The sequence below is a fragment of the Rhinolophus sinicus genome, chromosome 18 (genome assembly GCF_057876585.1).
Source record: "Rhinolophus sinicus isolate RSI-liver-muscle chromosome 18, RSI-T2T, whole genome shotgun sequence".
Lineage (NCBI taxonomy): Eukaryota > Metazoa > Chordata > Mammalia > Chiroptera > Rhinolophidae > Rhinolophus > Rhinolophus sinicus.
The window spans coordinates 113341106-113362269 of record NC_142518.1 but is presented as its reverse complement, the minus strand read 5'-3'; the positions used below and the strand labels follow the sequence as shown (position 1 = coordinate 113362269).

The 21164-nt window shown below is 40.4% G+C and overlaps 1 protein-coding gene and 1 pseudogene across 3 annotated transcripts in view; both read right to left on the bottom strand.

Moving 5' to 3' along the window:
- Positions 1-21164, bottom strand: part of AR (androgen receptor) — a 182325-nt gene that overhangs the window by 98735 nt on the left and 62426 nt on the right. The gene's annotated exons all lie outside the window — the stretch shown is intronic.
- LOC109437500 (cofilin-2 pseudogene) lies at positions 18530-19021 on the bottom strand (annotated as a pseudogene).

The following is a 21164-nucleotide window of genomic DNA, read 5'->3' as shown; positions in this document are numbered from 1 at the left end:
TGTCAAGTGGGTACTAATCAGTGGGTCACTGCATAAATTACATAAATGCTTAACCACTATGCTGTACACCTGAAATTAATATGAAATAATATTGAATGTCAACTATCATTGAAAAACAATAAATAAATAAATGTAAAATATAATAATATTATAATAAGTATGTATCATGTTAGGTGGGTACTGGATTGATTGGAGGGATTACTTCGTAAATTATATTCATGTCTGACCACTGTGCTGCACACCTGAAACTAATATAAAATAATGTTGGATGTCAACTGTAATTTTTTAAAAAATATAGTAATATCATTAAACAGTATGGCAGCCACCAAAATGGATCTCATCCATTATGGAACTACCCTTTTGCTGGAAAGAGATCAGTAAGTCTTTACTGAGTGCCTTCATATGTGGTGCACACTAGGAGAGGCATTTAGAATAGATTAAGGACACAAAGATACAAATACTGCCATGCTCTATGCTAAGTCTAGTCTGAGGAGACATATTTTGATAAACAACAAAAGTTACAGAGTCCCATTTTACAGATGAGGCAAATGAACCTCCGAGTTAAAGGCATTTTCTAGTAAGTTGCAGTGTCATAAATGGAAAAGGAAAACACAAAGACTTTGGAAGCAGAGAGACTCAGATTTGAGTCCCCCTAGCCATGTAATGGTGGAGACACAAGATGAAGCTCCCTACCATCAATTTCGTTATCTACAAAATGGGGAAAATAATATACCAGCCTCAAGGGTTTTGTGAAAAATTCATTAGCTGATACATGGAAAAGGGGCTGGCACGCTCAAAATAAATGATCATTTCTCCCCATTTTCTCCTTTCCACCCCAAAGTGCCCTTGGGATTAGAGTCTAGGGCATCTGGCTCCCAGCGTAGTGGGCTCTGCATATGCCATGCTGCCTCCTCCTCTCAGACACTACTGGTTAAGGCAGAAAAGTAGCAGCCACTAACATTCCTTACGCAAAACATGTTAAAGCACTGAAGAAATAAAGCAACTCTATCTTTAAAGTCTTGTTGTGAGTGTCTGAGGCAAGGAAAACAAAATGTAGCTTAAGAAATGTGAAAAATGTTCAGCTAAGGGTCTCAGGATTTCAGAAGACCACAGACGGGAGATAGCACCATGTGAACAGACAAAACTTGGGTAGCAATGCTGGTGAGTTTCCAAGCTCAGTCCACAAACAGGATATCCAAGGTCAGACATGTTGGCCTGAAGAACCCACAGGAGCTAAGGAAACAGCCTCATTGAGATACTCACCAGCAACAGTGCTTACCCTGCTCTCTTAAACACACCAAGAGCAAGGTCTGACTCAAGGCAAAATAAGGCCAGGTATGAACTTGACACGGGAAAAGTACTCTGTTTCCCAACATAAAATACTGATTTTGATTGTGGGGAGAGGCGTCATTGGCTCAGAATGAAAATCCCCTGCCCCATCTCATTCTGGTACACGTCACAACATATAGCACAATAACAACAGCTAACATTTACTGGGAGTCTGTATGTCCCAACTACTGTACTAAACTCAACATACCTTAACCTCATGTACTCTCTACAACAAATGAATGAAGTATGCACTATTATGCCCATTTTATAGATGAGAACACTGAGGTCCAGAAACCTTAAGCATTCTGCCCAAGATTCATAGACTGTAAATGATGGGTGCAGGATTTGAACTCAAGACTCTCTGACTCCAAGATCAACTATTACATGATAGTTTCTATTCCCCGTTGGGGACGGCAGTCCCCAGTGACTCAAACCAGAAAACCATGAATGGTCACGGACTTAATGGAATAATTTCCACAATGTATCCCACCTGTTATCAGCATCCAGTCCATCAGTGAGCAATAACTGCTATTTTTACTGCCTAAATAGTCCCTCCCACACACACAACCTTACCTCCAAAATAAATGCAACTCACTTATGCAAGTTTTCTGCTTCCTGTCTGAGCCTCTCCAATACATCAATCACACAGGACCCCAGAGGAATCCTACGTAAAACACTTGCTTCTGTAACTCCTCTCCTTAAGAGCTTTCAATAACTCCCTGTGGTTTACACCAGTGGCCTAATGAACTGATGCATCAAATTCCTCTGGGAACTAATTAGCAATACAGAGACCTGATCCCACCCCTACTTAGGCCAGAGTTTTCTGAATTTGAGGAACAGGTGAGACCAAAACATCTGCACTTTTATTAAATGCCTAAGTGATCATAGGAGGTGCTGAAAACCACTCGCCTACAAGATACAAATTCAAAGCACTAGCTTGGCTTTGCAGGCCTGTATCTGGTTCCTTATCTCACCCCTTCCACGAGCTTTTTGATATGACCTTCCAGTGGCACCATCCTATGTCAATTCTTCAGTCTAACCCCATTGTTTCATACCTGTGTTATTGCTTATGCCGCCGTTCCCTACAGCTGGAATTACTTCACCCTGACCCCAATCATCTGTCTCCCTTGCCACAATATCTCATACTTCAGTTCTCCGCCCAAGAAGCCATCACCTCCATGAAGCCCTTCTTGACTGTGCATCCCCTAGAAAGCATATGATCGTGCTCCCCACTTGTAAAGTCTTCTTTCAGAGCACTTCTAATGTTTTGTATTACAAATAACCCATGTATGTGTCTGGTTCCCATCCATCATGTGGCATTTACTGATGAATTTCCAGGGTCGAGCTCAGACTCTGCCTCAGCATTTCCTGCTCAATTCTCCTCCCTCTTTTTTTCCTCCTACACTTACTCTTAAGCCAAAGAACAAAGTTAGGAAATAGCCACTCTGCCTTTTAAATAGTATCCTAATTTGAAGACTAAGATGGACCCTGAGCAACTTTTGAATCCCAATTTAGGACACTGTTAAACTATATCAGATAAATGAAAACCTCTCTTAAAAAATACCAAAGATTTCACAGTGTCCGTTTGATCCAGTACATCCCACATCCTGGCCATGAATTCTTCCTCATATCTAACCCACATCACTCAGATTATTTTTTCCTCTGTCTTCAGTAGAAATAGAGAATAATCGCTTGACACAGTCTTACCTTGCCTTACACAGACTGAACAAAATGTAATCTAGGATAATACCTGAGAAGGAAAATGTGTCATACTTGGCATCTTTTATACTAGGTAAAAGTGAAGTGGTAAGGAGCTGCTGGAACTGTCAATGTTAGGTAAACATAAATCATTCAACTTGATGAACAAGCTCTTTCCACGCTGCAAAGTGATCACGTGGTCGCTGGCATGGTACCTTCTTGGTTCCCTGTTGCCATTATAATGAAGGGACAAGTTGCAGCCAGACAGATCCTGCTTTCCCTTCATCTTTGGCCACTGTCAACTTGACTCCCTTGTTTCTGCTCTGGAATCTGCCTCACTAGACTAAGAGTTGGGAGCCTATAAATTCTGACAGTAACTTGCTGCATGACCTGCATGACCAGTTCCCTTTTCTCCTGACCTTCACTTTTCTCATCTTATAAAACCTTTATTTGCAGAGCACTTCAAGTACATGAAGCACATTCACATGCATTTATCTCTTGGGATCTTCATAAATACTCTGTGAAGCAAACAGATGAATCAGGGGACCTTTAGGGAGGTTTAGTAACTTGTCTAAAGTGGAACAGCTAGAAAGTAGCAAGGCTGTAATTTGAACTCTAGTTTTAATTCCTAATCCAGAACTCTTTATAACATACCAAACTGCCTTCTGATACCAATAAAGCAAGGGGCTTGGATTAGAGACCTTTAATTCCACAACTATTATATGTACAGAATTTCATAAATGTAAAAACACCTTCGCATTCATTACCATCCGTTCTGTCAAAAATCTACTCATATCCAGTACCTACCATAGACCAGGCACCATTGGACTAGGGATGCGATGAACAGCTCAGACACAGATGCTCATTACCTTACGGAGTCTTCCATTTTGAGGGAGTTACATGAAGTAAACATAATAAAGATTCAAAAATGCTTTTAGATACTGATAAGCACAGCAGCATAAGGGGACACAGAGTGACTGAGAAATATCTTATTTAAGCTCCCCAACACCCTGCCATGTAAAGATTTTCATTAACCCCTGTCATGCGGGGTCTCTGGTCCCGCTCCCCACAGAAGAACGCAGGACAGGGTGAGGCCAAAAAGGAACACCCACGGAACCATAGATAGGGGAGTCATACCACTATAGTCTCGCTGGAGGCTGGGCTGGACACACAGGAAGCAGGCTCCACACACGCACAATCCGCCGTCTGCTTCTCTGCCAACCAACCCACCAACCAACCAACAACCAAGCCCCTAGTGTAGCCATGGCAGATATATTAGTGGCTAATGGCTAACAGGGAAAAGCTGATGGCCACCCAGCCACAGCTGATCACAGCTGATGGCCATCTAATAAGCGAGTCAGCACCTTTCCACGTGAGGCCGAGAGCCTGGAAACTGCTCTCGGGGACTCTGTTCCCACAACCCCATTCTCCAGATGAGCAAAAGTAAGCAGAGGAGATAAGTATCTTAACCAGAGTTGGGCCTAGACACAATAACTTCTGACTATATGTTCCGTGCTCATTCCATTCCGATGCCTCACTCCTGGCACTGGTGTTCTAGGATCCCATGATTTATTCTACAAATGATTAACTCTTGAATATTTGGTTCAATAATGCCCTATTTCTGAAGGAGGATTAGACTTAGGCTAAATGCTCTGTGATCATGAGATCAGGAGCACCGGACACTTAGCCTTCAAAATAGGACCAGGGTGCTTCCTAGTTTACTTGCTTAATCTAGCCTTTCCTTGAGAGTAGCAAGAATTCTATTTTGTTCACTGTTCTATCTGCAACACCTAGCACATGGTTGGGCTCCTAATTAGTGTTTGTTAAATATTTATTGAATCTATGGATGAATGAATGATTGAATGAATGAAAGAACAAACGAATGAACGAATGAATGAATGAATGAACAAATGAACCAATGAGAAAACAAATTAACACAGCTTGCAGAAAGCTGGGTTGGTATGTTCCTGGCAAAGGGAGCTATACTACCTTCAACTTCTTTCAAGAAGCAAACTTCAGCTGTTCTCCTAGGAACAAACCGGCACGGCAAAGAGACAGGTAGGAGTTGCCATCTGAGGGGGAGGAGAAGGGAACATAACACTACAAGAAGCATAACCAGGCCAATTGAAAATGAAATGTCCCCTCTAAGAAGTAGTTAGGAGAGGACAGTGATTTTTTTCTTCTCTCTGCCCTGGAAAGCTATTCTTTGTTCTCTGTACTTCTTAGGCAATTAGGAAATAGTGGATCTGAAATGTGGTGGTTCTTGCTTTCTGCACAATTTTGAAGCTGAAAAGGACTGTATTCTATCTAGTGAGGATTAGAGTGGTCTGGGGACCTTTCACGGAGCTAAGTAATACTGGGCTGCCCGGGACCCTGTGCTTCACTTTCACTAAATGTCCTAGTCACAATTTGCCTAGATGTGTGTGCTATACACACATAAAAACAGATTGGTCTCTGAGCATCTACAACTGACTTGGAAGGAGAGAGGAAAAAATAGCCATGGCAAGGAAGGCAGGTAGTATTTATTTAATACTCACTACATGCCAACACTGTGATACCTACGGCCACACCTACTGAGCAACCACAGTTTCCCATCTGTGAAATGGGGGTATTCACAATCTCTAGCTACCTGGCTATTGTGTGCATTAAGTGAGCTAATCCATGTCAGGTGTTCTGCATAGCGCTTGGTGTGTAATATGCCCTAAGTAACAAAATAAGCCACCATCACTGCTACCACCACCACCACCGTCACCTTCACCGTCATCATCACTACTATCATCACCACAACCATCAGCATCATCACCACAACTTATGTTCAGTGTGTGTTTTAGGTGCTTTTATATAAACTATCACAATTTACTGTTTGTACAGCATTGCATGGTAGCGATGACAGATGAGTCAATTGAAGCACAGTGAGACATAGTAACTTGCCTAAGGTTTTGCAACTGAGAAGAAACAGCAACAAGTAGCGGCCAGATCCACTTGACTACTCCCTCATTGTATCACGCAAAGCCAAAATAAAGCCTGGCAGCTAACAACTAGTAGCATGTTCAGAAATCCTGACCGATTTACAGTAATTTCATCTGCATACCAGTGTTGGAAGCAAATGTAGCTATATCTTGAAACTCCGTTTTTATTCCTTGATAAGCGAGGGGTGGAGGCTAAAAGCTGAAAAATCATGAAAAGATGCTGTTTGGAATTTGAAAGGGAAAAAGAGCATACTTCTATAAAAGCATAAATCGAAATTGAGAGTTTTAATATAAGATATACTAATACTCATTTATGCTAATGGATATGCACATTTTCTACAATGAGCCCCTGTAACCATGGAACAGGTCTCTTTTAGATGTGTGTATAGATAACAACATTGCCGCATTCTGTATTTGCTGCAGCTTATCGTCTTTATCACAGTCTTCGTAATCATTCAAAAGGCGGCAACTGAGTCCTTCTATGGGCCAGGGACCCTGGAAGGAGCAGGCAGCTGACCCTGCCTCTTGAGGCCATCACAGGCAAGGCAAACAGTTATTGAGAAGAATACACAGTGGTGAAAACGTGCAGGGGGGTGAGGGGGTGGGAGGCGGGGAGGCATAGTTGTTTTAATAGCTTTCTTGAGATGTAGTTTACATATCATGAAGTTCACCCATTTAAAGTATACAATTCAATGGTTTTGGGCGTATTTATAGAGTTGTGCAGCTATTACCACTATCTAATTCTAGAACATTTTCATCACCCCCCAAACAAAACCCGATACCCATTAGCTGTCTGTCACTCCCCATGCTCTCTTCCCCAAAGCACATTTGAACCTTACCTACTTTCTGTCTCCATGGACTGGCCTATTCTGGACAGTTCATATAAATGAAATCATGCAATACGTGGCCTTTCATGACTGGCTTCCTTCACTTAGCATAGTATTTTCAAGGTCCATCCAAGTTGTTGTAAGTATCAGTACTTCATTCCTTTTTATGAGTGAGTAGCACTGTATTATATGGATTTTGGGTTTTGCCCCACATTCAGCCAGGGACAAGCATCTCGGAGGTTCTGTCTGGGCACTCTTCAGAGGGTGCAGCTTTGGGCACAGTTTTCCATTCCACTAGAGACAAGCATGACTTTTTCATTAAACCTGGCTTCCTAGAAGTTGCCCCAGGGTCAGAGTAGCCTATTGTTTAGACAATGTTTGGTCAAAGATTGTACTTAAGCATCTTCAGCCTTAAGCCTGCTGCATTTCACTGATGCATCTGTGTGTGGCTTAAAGAATGCTTTAGAGTCTAGCCCATATCTTGATCTCATTTCTCCTTAGTGGGTGCAGCCTAGCACACGTGCACAGTACTCCACAGAGTCAGAAATGAGTGTAACCCATAAGGCCTCTTCTTGGCTGTTCCTTTTTCTTGTTTTCTCTGGTAACCTTCTGGCTGGTCTTGTTGTTTTCTTGTTGTTACTAGTTCTGATGGAGGTACCAATGGCTTCTTAATTGCTCACCACCAAATCTCCATTGTTTCTGACAATGCCCTTAGGCATGAACTTTTCCATGCTCTGCTCCAAATAATGTCAGTCCCCTCAGGCAAACCTGTGAAGCTCTCCATCTTAATGGCCTGCCTTCCCCACTTGGCAGAACCTCTGTGTCATTGCAATGTAGTTGGGGGCCAGGGAGGCCTGGCCTGCTTCTACAAGAGTGACCCATCTGGACCCTGTGGAGTGATGGCAGCCCCTAGTTCTCTTGGCTTGCCTTTCCCAGTATAGAACCTTCACCCTATGTATGAGCTGGGGAAGGCACAATCAGTGCTCATGTATTCTTGGCTTAAAAGCACTAGCACAGAGCCTCTTCCACACACGTGGAAACTGGGTGATAGAAAGGATCTCTAGTCCCCTCAGCTGTGCCTGCCTAGAATAGTGCTACTGTAATACAAGGCTAAGGGGCATCAGAGATGCTGATGGCCTGCTCCTCTGGGTGTGAAACTACTGCCCAAGAGTAGGAGTGGTGGGGGAGAGGATGTCCCATCTTTTCAGCCTCACTTGCCCAAACAACAGCTTCCATCACATGGCGCTAGGGGTGGGGATGAGAGTAGGTCATGGCTCAGATGCCACACACTCCTGTTCTTCGTACCAAGATTCAACAGATTTTCTTGAATTAAAGTTTCTCTCTTTCCTGTATGTCCTTAGGAAATTTCCAGAAATCGTAAATAGCTTTTTTCTTTACAGTTTTACCAGTTAAATGGCTATTTTGCTGCATAGAGGAGCCACCATGATCCTTGAATTGCCACTCTGGAAGTCCTGCCTTTCAGAACACTTAGTCTTGAAGTAGAAAGATTGGAAAAGGCTTCACAGAAGTAGTAGAAATAATGTTTATTTATATTGCTTTGGGTGGGAAGGCACATGGGCAGGTAGAAAGTTGCTCCAAATAGGGAAACAGCATGTACAAAGGGAAGTGTAAGGCTGGAAGACTGCACATGGGTGCTAGTGGTCCAATGGCTCCAGTGAGTAAGCTAAGGTAAGCAGGTTGGACCTTATCCTATAGCCATTAAGGATCTATGAGAGGGCTTTAGAATGGCGAATGATCTGGACAGATCTGCATTCTAGACAGGTCACCCTGGCTAAGGTCCCAAACAACTTAAAAGGAATTAGATTTAATCCCAGGCCTTGCCAAAGCCAGGGAAAGGAAGGTAAGAATGCAATTAGCAGCCAAGCCAAGGCTTTTCAGTTCTATCTATCAGAATAAAAGTCTACTTGATTTCTGTGAAAATAAACCCACATTTCACACTCACAACTAAAATAATTAAGAAAGTAAAAAAGAAAACAGACATGCCTCATTGGTTAGAATATTTGCACATTTGTTCAGCTAAATATTTAAACACATATATGATTTATGTTTAACAGAACATATGCTGGTATTTCTCTAAGTAAAAATTAATCTGAAAAGTAAAAATAAATCTTTGTTTTAAAATGTGTTATGTACTTCCTTAAAAGTTAACTCCATATTTGAGTTGTTTAAATATGCTTCTTTTTAAAAAAAGTTTAAAGTAAAAAAGAGCTCTTTTTCTGAAACAATCTCGTTAAACACTAGAATGGGCATCAAGAGCCCAGAGTTTACCATCAGCCTCCTGTGGAACCTTTACAGTTCATTCCCTTTATTGGGACTAAATTTCTTTTCCTCTGCAAAGGAAAATTCAAAAGATATGACGAGAGAAATATTGAATTATGCAACCGCTGAGATCCTTTCTAGCTCTTAAATCCATAATTGAGCCTTTTGGCAAAAATACTTCCAGTGCATGATTTAAATCAAACCCACCTAGAAAGACTTTCAAAGCATGACCTCCAAACTCAGCAGCTATAAAAGAAAAGAATGATGAATTTAACTATATAATTCAAAACTGCTGGACAGAAAATCACATAAACAAAGTTGAAAGATAAATTGGGAAAACTATTTGTAACACATATAACAAGGAGCCAAATTCCTTTATATACAAAGAGCTCCATAAATCAATAAGAAACAGATGGAAAGCAAACAACAACAAATCAGCAAAAGCCAAGAACAGCAAGTTCACATGGAAAGAAATATAAATGGCCAATAAACATGTGAAACGATGCTCATGCTCACTCATAATTAAAGAGAGAACGAAAATAATGATAAACTGCTTTTTTTACCTCCCATATTTACAAAGATTGAAAAGTTTACTAATATCCAATATTTGCAGGGGTTTTTTGGCTAGGAAAGGGGTAATATCTACGAGCAGTCAAAATCCATACACTCTTTTATCCAGCCATTTAACAACTAAGAATTTATATTTGCAAAAATATGCTAAAAAGGAATAATATAATTTTAACTAACAATTGTTACATTTACTATGTGCCTGGCACTTAACGTATAAATACTTCAGTTTTGAATGTGTATTGTTAACTCATTAAATCCTCATAACAGTACCATGGGGTAGAGACCATTATTATCTCAATATATTCATGGGAAGGTGCTGAGGCATAGAGAAGTTACGGAATTTGCTCAAGGACATATAATATGGAGTTGGTGGCACCAATATGAGAACCAAAATAGTCTGGCTCCAGAGCTAGTATTCCCCTTAAGCACTTCATATACTGCCTCTTGAGGATGTTAATTGCAGCGCTACTTTAATATCACAAAAGTTAGGAATAAACAAAATATCCATCAGTATTGGGAAATGACATAATAAATTACAATACATCCATACAAATGAATATTGTGAAGCCTTTAAGAATATACAGAGGGTGCCAAAATAATGTATACCCATTTTAAGAAAGGAAAACTGTATTAAAATTGTAATAATATATACCAATAACAAAGATGAATACGAATCACGTTTTTTTTGTTTTTGTTTTTAAGATTTTTATTGGGGAAGGGGAACAGGACTTTATTGGGGAACAGTGTGTACTTCTAGGCCTTTTTTCCAAGTCAAGTTGTTGTCCTTTCAATCTTAGTTGTGGAGGGTGCCGTTCAACTTCAAGTTGTTGTGCTTTCAGTCTTAGTTGTGGCGGGTGCCGCTCAGCTCCAGGTCCAGTTGCCGTTTCTAGTTGCAGGGGGCGCTGCCCACCATCCCTTGTGGGACTCGAGTAATCGAACTGGCCACCTTGTGGTTGAGAGGATGCGCTCCAATAAACTGAGCCATCCGAGAGGCAACTCAGCTCAAGGTGCCGTGTTCAATCTTAGTTGCAGGGGGCACTGCCCACCATCCCTTGAGGGACTCAAGGAATTGAACCGGCAACCTTGTGGTTGAGAGCCCACTGGCCCATGTGGGAATCGCACCGGCAGCCTTCAGAGTTAGGAGCATGGAGCTGTAACTGCCTGAGCCACTGAGCTGGCCCCAAATACAAGTCACGTTTGACTTCTGCAATGACAAGAGGTGCTCAAAGTAGTTGCCCTCAGTGTCCAGACACTTCTGATTACGGGGAACTACTGCTTGAGCAACATTGACCAAAGTGTCCACTTGCATACATTTTTTGGCAACCCCGGTATAGGTAAGCATATATACAGAAATGGAAAAGTGTATGAGATCTGTTAATTAAGTGAATAAATCAATTTGCCGAACAGTAATTGTAGGGTGCTAGCATTTGTGAAAAAGAATGTGCATGTATTTAACTATATAAATATGTTTTTATATGCAAGGAATTCTCGCAAACATAAACAAGAAACAGGATTCTGTGCTTACCCGTGAGGAGCAAAACTGAGAGGTGCAGAGCGTAAGGTTTGTCATGAGTAGAAATTTGATCACTTCATATTCTTTTGTATTGTTTGATAATTTTGTAAAACTAATATAAAATAATATTGAATGTTAACTATAAAAAATAGTCACGGGGATATATATTACAGCATAAGGAATATAGTCCATAATATTGTTATAACTATGTACAGTGTCAGATGGGTAATAGACTTATAGGGGTTATCACTTCGTGAGGTATATAAATGTCTAATCATTATCTAATTTTGTACACCTGAAACTAATAAAAACACACACACACACACACACACACACACACCCTAATGAAAAAACATCAAGCCAACTTTAAACATTCTACCAAAAGTTCCTATTTGCTATGTTTCCTCCTATCAGGAGAGAGACCTTTCAGAAACGAATTAGTGTGACGTGTGAAATGTTCTAATATTTAGCTGTGATTCCACTGACTTCCCGTTTTGGTCACAGAGACACCAGGTCCAGGACGTCAAAAGATTCTGGATTCCCTTAGGACTGGCCCCTCTCGGGACTGGCCCCTATGAATTAAGAAAAGCACATTCATTTGGGTGGTTGCCTCAAGGTGTTCAGATGTGTCTTAGGTAGAGGAGCAACCAGATAAGCCTAAAAATATTTAAGACCCTGAAGCTGCTAAGTCTCTTTACATGTTAGGGAGTTGGGAGGCCTTATGAAACAATGAATCCCTCTTTCCTTTCTGGTCTGTAGAAATCTACATGTCTCCTCTGTTTCCCAAGAGTTAAATGCCCTTTGTTGAAAAATGATTTCATTCTCATTGTCTCTTTTTATGATCCTTAAATTAACATTTGAAAGTGGCATAAAAACAATCTTAAAATGATTTTCAAACACTCTGGTGTCTAATTAAATGTTTCTAGCATTTTGGAGGATAGATTATGATTATATTGTGTAAGAAAACACAATTTTAAAGGTTATATTGGTGGAAAATTTGATATATGTTCTATATCAACTTCCTTATCATTCAAATTTGTAAGGAAAACACTAAGAAATCAAAGTATAAATTAAGAAAGGTATAAATATACAATTTCATGCAAGGAAAAGTAAAGCTAGGTAGGAAACCACATCATCACCAATAATAAAAGGAAATGCAAATTCTGTCAAACATAAGATATCTTTTAATGAAAACAGGGTAGAATAAACATTTTAAATTGATAATGTTTAGTGCTGTTTAGATTGCAGTGAAACTGGTATAATCATATGCTACTCAAAGCACTTTAAGTTATTATAAACCTTTTTGAAAGGATTATGGCCATTACAGGGCCTCCCCACCCCTAAATCTGCTCATACTTTTGGACCCAAAGGCTCAGTTTTTTGAAATTGATCTTAAGAAATAATTCAACCGAGGCAAATAGCTACATACAGACATATATTCACTGTCAAGTTATTCATAATATCTAAAAATGAAAAACAATTCGATTCCCAACAACAGAAAAACGGTTTGGTACATTATGGCACATTTACTCTATGGCTATATTTTCCATAGAATTTCTGTGTTTATGGAAATATTTTATAGGAGCACCACCTAGAACAGTAACCACTGCTGTTGAGCTAGGAAGATACTTTTGATGAAATAAACAAGGGGACAGAGGGTTTGAAGACTTTTTTTTTTTTAAATTAAATTTATTGGGGTGACAATTGTTAGTAAAATTACATAGACTTCTTTATCTTAAAATTTGAGGGTGGAGGTGGGAGATACTCTGTCTTCTCACCTTTACCTTCATTTCATTGATACCAAAGGCAGAATTTCCATATGGCTGTGAACTCCACTGGAAATAGCAAACTGTGGCGGGGGTCTGCCTGATAGGGTGTTTCCACTGACCACAAGCAATGTGAAACTAGGTTTACAGATCACACCTGGTTTCATGGTGCTCGCTGGCCTGTGAAAAACCTGCGGCCCTGTTAAGCGCAGAACTTGTAGACTGGTGTGTGTGGCCAATCTGAATGGAAGGAAAGAAACTTGGGGTTCCCGTTGGATCAAGGGACCTGCACCCAAATTCAGTGTGCACTCGGGCAAAGTGACCGGCTGTGAGCACAAGGCTGGTGACAGCTCATGTAGAATGGGTATCTGCTTGTGTAAGTGCCATAGCCAAAATCTGACAGGGAAGAAGTCAATGCATGGACTGTTCTTGCCCCACTTGATTTTGTCGTGCGTGGGGATGCAGCCTGCGCTACTTAAATGGAGGTTCTTATGCACAGTCCTGAATGAGTACATGAGTCACAGTGGAGACAGGACATCTGGATGTAGAATGAATTGTTCTCTGTTATTATTTTTACTAATTCTTAACATTTGGGTCACACTTTAAAGCTAAGAAAATGCTTTCAGATCCATTATTGCATTTGATGCTCATAACAAGTCTGTGATAGGGCACCACACTCAGTACATTAAGTAACAACAGCTGCCTCAAGAACCAGAATTTGTGTAGCGCACTGTCTTTCACCCTCATCATTGCAATTGTTCCCCATCACCAGGAAGTAGCTAGAAACTGTCAAGCTCCCATTTCACAGTTGAGGAAACTGAGGCTCAAAGAAGAGCAAGATTCCTATGGATTCACAACTAGTTATGCAATAGTGCCAGCCCCTGAACGCTCGTGGTCTAATTCCCAGCTTCACGTTCTTTCAAAAACAGCATGCTGTCTCTTTGTATTCATATATGTTAATGATATGCACAAAGAGCCCATAGAAGGCCCCAACTCTTTCATTCAAGATTGACATATCGGCAATGCCTAGAACCATCCAATATATATTCTGTCCATCCCTTTCTCCCCACTTTAAGCAATAGCCTCCTGAATGGTCTCAGTACCTCTATTTCACCAATTTGCATATCACTTCCCAAGTCATCACTAGAAAATGCAAATCTTCCAAGTCACACCTTTGCTGAAAATGCTTCCAATGACTTACAAACAAATAATTGCTAAGCTCCAATGGGGAAAACTAATGTTAGGGAAGATAATATTCATTTCCTGCACAATTTCTGGTATATAAGAAGTGTTCAATATGTAGCAGATTGTTTTTTAAAATCCCTCTAAGACTGTTCACCAGACAAAGCTAACGTTAAAAACCTTCACGATGACATTCAAGGCCCTTTGTAACCTAGCATAGAATAGTACCAACTACCTGTATTCTGCTTGAGCAACACTGGACTATTTGCCGTTTCCTCGAACCCAGCATCCTAGCATGCTCTGTGCTAGTCTCTGCGTCTGCAGTGCCTTCTTCTCTGCACTTGGCCTCCTCAGAGATCATTCCATTATCGCTCTTTTCCCTTAGAATTAGGCACATTTTCAGTACCGTATATTCGCATACACTATGACATTTTTTAAAATAGCAATTTATTTATACATTTATGTTCCTTGTTAGACTGAAAACACCTAGAGGACAAAAATTTGTATCATCTTTTAAGAGCATGCCTAGCACAGTGGCTGGCATGTGGCAGCATTAACACACACATACTGGATTAACTGGCTTCAGTGAAGGGGTGCCAATGGGCTGCCCATTACATTACCTGAAACAGAGTATCACAGTTGTATCCAGAGTGTCCAGTTTCAGGCAAATACAAACCAGTAACGCTCAGATTTGATGTTCCTGTCCAGTTCCTGAACAGTCTCTGGAGAAATGGAAGGAAATCATATGATTCCCCTGAGTTACCCCTCTGCTGCTTGGCAGCCATGAAGAAGGGAAAAACTGCTTTCCTCAGACAAATAAACAGGCCAGATGACTATTTCATAGCCTGTGGAGTGGCTGTAAAACAAAAGGGTAAACCACTCAACAAATGCTGTCTCATAAAGAACGTTCCAGGTGGAATGAACACATGTGCACATCAAACTGACCCTCCAGAGTCTTCCACAATGAAAGTAGAAACATCCAGGCAAAAAGGGTGAGTCATCCGACAACCACACACACATCTTTTCTCAACACTAACCGGCAGTCCCAACGGTGTTGTCTGTAACACAGTCTACTTGGAGAATCCTTTGGGCGTGCCTGACGCTGAGACTTTGGTGCCTTAAATGCACTGAAATCCCTACCAAATTCATTCCCAGAGAAGAAGGTGCTGCCCTCATTATTTGGGGATTTCACTTAACCAGCTCCAAACCATAAGGTTCTCTTTCTTACACTGGTCACTGAGGGATTAAAGTGAAGGAGACTATTCCGAGGAGGCGGTGACAATCAATCTTGCAAAGAAGATTTAAAAAAAAGTCCTCAGTTACCATCACCAAGTCAAGCCCCCTCCTCTGGAGGCACACAATGGCGGTCGGCAGTGAAAACCATTGTACTACCAGCATAAAACTTTCACAGAAAAAGGAGAAATGTACAGAAGAATTATTTTAATTTCCTTTAAGGTCAGGACTACCTTTCTTCCGGCAGTGATTGAATATGCTGTTATTAATGTTAACTTGGCGTGATCTTGTCACAGTTACACACAAGCTGTTACAAGTCAAGAGAGATAATTTTCAACAACAGTAGGGAATGCTACTTTCATTGTTTAAGTACATGGTCCTGACTGGGCATTATCAAACAGGGTGGATGCAGGGGGATATATATCAGAATCTTTGGGAGAAGGTGTCATTCAGAGAAACATATTCAATACCATAACTGCTTTCATCATTCTGGCACAATAACTAACTTATTTGGGGATTTCAAACAGCAAACAAAAATAAATAAAACAAATAATTTTTATGTTTATTGAAAAAAGATCCATGCTTATTACAGACGTCAATTCCTGAACCTCAATCAATAAGTCTCAAGTGGGGCCCAGGAATCTGCACTTGCAACAGGCACCCCAGCGAAATCTATATGGATGATCCTAAGATTGCATGTTACAAATCCTACCATAAACTATCTGGGAAGCCTCCCAAACCCCTATCTTGTAAGTGCTACATATTTCCCAATGAAGTAGGCTATACATGCCAGGGGCCAGAGGCAGTGGCAAGCAGAGAATTAGCAAATCTTTAGAGCAGATGCAGAACAAACCAATGTGGATTCCAAAAGAAACCTTTGGGTGTAGGGAAACGGACTCACCCTATGCTCTCAGAGGACAATGAGTGTGTCGAGTGTGGCAATGCCCAGTGCACGGATCCAGACTGCTAAGGCCTCTCTTTGGAGCAGTAAGTGCTGGTGGCTCACAGACCCCACTGCAATGGCCTTGCCTAATATGCTCCCCATTTTCATTCCTAGCAGTAGTGCATGTGCAGCACGTATATACACACATACACATTTTACATCCCACTGCAACTTTTAGCTTGCACTCAAAGAGCAGCTGCAGGGTGGGTGGGAGTGCTGCTCCTGTCACACTGCAGATACAGGGGCGCTTCCCCTGATTATTCCTGCTGTCCACCTTCTCAGGAGTGAACACTAATGGTTAAACAAGAGATCCACAGCCGGACTGTCTAGGTACTAATCCTGACTCGTAGCTGTGTGTCTTCCACCTGTCTCAGCACTTAGAAACCTCTTGAACTTTGCTTCCTTAGGTCGCTACGTCCACTTTACCCTGGTGACTCCCCTAAAACATTGTGCCTCTTCTGTCCCAAAACCACTCTCCTAAGTCATGTCTTCATCATCTCTCACTTCCTGTCCCTCCTAGTAGGCCTCCCTGTCTCCAGTCTCTGCCTTATCATCCTTCATACTTCACCACCAACCTTTATCCACATGGCTGCCAGAATTTTCTTTTTAAATCACAAATCTGATCAGTTCACCCCTCTGTTGAAAAACACATGATAATGCCTAAACTCCTTAACTTAGAAATAAAGGTCTTTTATGATCTGGCCCCAATCCATTCTTTCAAACTCATTTCCTATTACGCTTATCAACCTACATTTCATTGATACTGATGCACTTGTTATTCCCGTATGTGACCTAGGTTAAAACACCTTTGCTTGTGCTTGTCCCTTGAGTTGGAATGCATTTCCTTCTCTGTCTCCTGCTATTCAAATCCTAACTATTCCTCAAGGCTCAGTTGACAGGCAACCTCCTCTGAATTCGTACCAACCTTTATTTGTTCATCTAAAGGCACTGAGCACTTACTTCCTACCTTGGAGTATAGTTAGTGTGACCCCATATGTTATTTTCTACTACATTATGCATTACTTGAAGGCAAAGCCCATGTCTGATTCCTTTCCCCTTTGTACCACCTACAGAGCTTACGACAGTGCTAGGTACAGAGTGAATTCTCAGTGAGTATGTGATGTCAATGGACAGTTTTCCAGGTTTCATGTTGTCTCTGCCACGGTAGAATGGCAGGCATATGGCCCGGGTACCCTAAGATCACACTGAAGGAAGGTCTACCTAGTGCAAAATTACATTCCTTTACTTTTTTATTTTTGTAGGAAAATGATTTTTATAGGCCAGAAAGAATCAAAATTGTTATTAGTAATACCACCAATATTAATAATACACACTTCATTACTGTGGAAGTCATGTTTCTGTTTTTTTTAATATGTCACACTTTTTATTGCAACATGGCCATTTATGTAAGGGTGGGGAGTTTGATCTCAAAAGCAACATTCCATTTAAGGCTCTTTTCTACAGAAATCGCCATCATGACTAATATTCAAAATACCTTAGTGTTGCAAGATTTATATGGCAAACATAAAACTCCTACACTTATTCAGTACTATACTCTCAATGGAAAACAAAAAGGGATTAATATCAGCTATTTCTTTCGGGAAGATATGCAGGTAACAGGGATGAACACTGAGGTACTAGGATAAGTTGATGACACAAGTTAACACAACTTAATTGCCATTCCTTTCAGGGGTGAAGAGTTCAACTCATTACTAAAATGTGCTTCCAATGCATAGTGTTATATCGGTGCTGCCATGTCACAAAAATAGACTTGCCAAGGCAGGTGAGGTGTATGAATGCTGGAGCCTCACAGAACTGTAATCAAGTTCAACCATAAATAATACTGAATAAAGTTTACCATCTGACCAGTGGATAATGCTTTCAAGCCATTCAATTAGCTTACCCTTTCCAGTATTCTAAGCTATTTACACTGACAACCATATACATTGTAGCACTTGCTGCAAAGGAAGCATATAACCAGTTGTTTTGGCTACGGTAAGATGGGAAGGCATTCCTTGGGTTCTACATAAAAATAACAGTTTGAAAGAGTCTAATGGCAATCACTGATGAGATGCTTACATAAATAATATTTCCTTCATTCATTTTGTTGGAAGGATCCAGTGGGAGGAGGACAAAAAAATCCTAATACTATTTCAATCGACTGAGCTGGAGACACGGAAGCTCCTTAAGATCCAGACAGCATCTATCTGACTGTCATTTTATAAGGATTTTCCTTCAAGTGAAACTACACCATTTCCTCCCAATTGCTCTCCAAGTGTCAAACGGTCCTTTATGTCATCCAAGCCATTCACTTGCCACTCACGTTTAATACTTGTAAATTTTTTTAATGGAATCTTTAGAGCTAGCATAAATCATCTTGTTTTTTAAAGGTGTACTTTCAGGAGCCCAGAATATAAGTACTAGGTCTTCTTTCTCAGACTCTTCTGTTTTGTATGTGTCATCATACAAAAAGCATATCGGCAATCATTCAGAGTAGCAACTTCACAAAAGATGTATAGGGGTCTTCTACATTGTCACCAATGTCACCCTCCAAGATATACTTTGCTTCCTCTACAATTTTATTTGTCTGCTGTTATCGCTCAAACAGAAGAAAACTGCTGTCTTCTTTTTTTTATCTCCTCTTGTGTAGATTTCCTTACTTTCATATCATGAAAAACTTTGATGACTTCATCATGCACTGTAACTCCAGAAGCCACAGTGCCTGCAGCTGTGGCCGTCACAGAGGCTCTGGCTTTGGCTCAGTGACACTGGGAGGAGGAAGAGGGGCGGGCCCCAATTCACAAGTACAATTTCAAAGCAGTATAGGATATTTCCATTGGGACAGGCAACCTGTCCTAATGGAAAGGGAAACCAAGGCACAAGACCTTCAATAAATGGTTACCCTTAGATCACATAGTGTATTAGTTTTTTCTAATTGCTACACAACAAATTATCACCAATTTAGCAACTTAAAATAACACCCATTTATTATCCCATAGTTCTGTAGGTCAGAAGTCCTAGTGGGTTCAGCTGGCTTCTCTGCTCAAGCTCTCACACAGCCAAAATCAAGGTGTCAACCAGACTGATCTTTCATATGGTGGTTACGGGGCAAGTTCACTGGTTGTTGAGCGAATTCACTGCTGGTTGTCAGCTGGGGTTCACCTCCTAAAGCTGCACTCTCCATGTGGCTCCCTCCATCTTCAAGCCATGGGCACATGAAATCCCTCCAAGCTTCAAATTTCTCTGTTACCAGGTAAATAAAAGTCCCAGCTTTTAAAGGGCGTGTGTGACTAGACCCCTCGTAAAACCAACCATGCCATACAACATAAGGTAATCATGGGGATGATGTCACATTCATAGGTTTTACTCAGACTCAGAGAGGAGGGGATCATATCAGGACAGGGGCACTAGGGCAGTTTTAGAATTCTGCCCACCACAGTGAGTTATTACTGAGGCTAGGATTTTAACTAGGTGGGACAGATTTTAAGCATTCTGGAAAAAATACAAAAATTCAATCTGGGTAAAATATGTTTGTATTAAAATGGACTGGGTAGAGATGGTTTAGCTTATTATTCTAAAACAGAACGATAAATATGAAATAAGGGTTATCATTTTTAATTATATATTATTTATGGCCATGTAAAAGGTCTACAGGAAATTTTAAAGAGATCACGGCTATCTCAACTTAACTCTATGGACCTCAGTTCACCCATCTGTAAAATGAGGAGGTTGGACTGAATCATCTACAAGCTCCCATTCATTTGAAACAGCTGATGGTCCTACCTCTCACGTATCACTCTGTACTATTCTTCTGGGTTAAAGGTGAACTTTTCAAGGATCTATATTTAACGACAGGAGCTGAAAAAATAAAACCAACGAAGTAGTCAATCACAGAAACATTTGACTCTAAACGAGAATTTTTTTTTTTAGTTTTCTGCAGGTCTGAAAACAATAAAATAATAAACCTAAAAGTACCTACTATACAGTGAGGTTTTAAAAAAATCTCCTTTCTGAATAATTAAGTAACTACACTGTTGAGTGCCTACTCTGTACACTTAGTATTTCCTACTGCAAGGGAATTCCAAGCATCAGAAAGAAAACAGACTGGACTGAATAGATGGCATGTAAGATTTCTTTCAAACCTGAAATCCTAAGATATAAATACAAGGTACAAGATACATAGCTTTACTGTCAATCAGCTTACAACTGTACTAGAAAGACAGGGAATTATTTGGGAAGGAAAAGGACCCAAAATGTGTTTCTCTCCCCCAGTTTATGGATAAATAACTAGAAAAGGTACAGACTTTTAGCTGCTGCATAACCCCTGATCCTGTGGTGATATGGCTGAAGTCATCCATTTAATTTACATTAAAAGCACACACAATTTGCACTTGAAACTTAAATAACTAAAAATATAAAAATACCTCTTTTTACAAAAAAAAATCAGATGTGCTGTTAGAGAATTTATAAGAACTAAGCAGAGTTTGTTGAATAATCTTGTTTTTCAAGTGACCATTGCTGAACTGATAGACAAATATGTCCCCAAAATACCCAATTTAATCAAAGCTGGTTTTCCTCCTAATTACTTTTGTTTCACTTAAAACTTGTAGTGAACTGCTCTATTGCTAGTACCAGAATTTAAAATAATTTTTTGAAAAAGATTACAAATGCAATTCACAATCATTGTTTTTTGAAAAGCAAACAATGCAGGGTGTATATGGTAAAAATTGAGGCCCAACCCTTCTCCATCTTACTCCCCAGGAAGATACACTTTTAACAACTTGAGGTACATTCTGCACCAGCTTTTTGTACACACATATAAACACATGCGTTATGCACATGCAAATGTAGTGA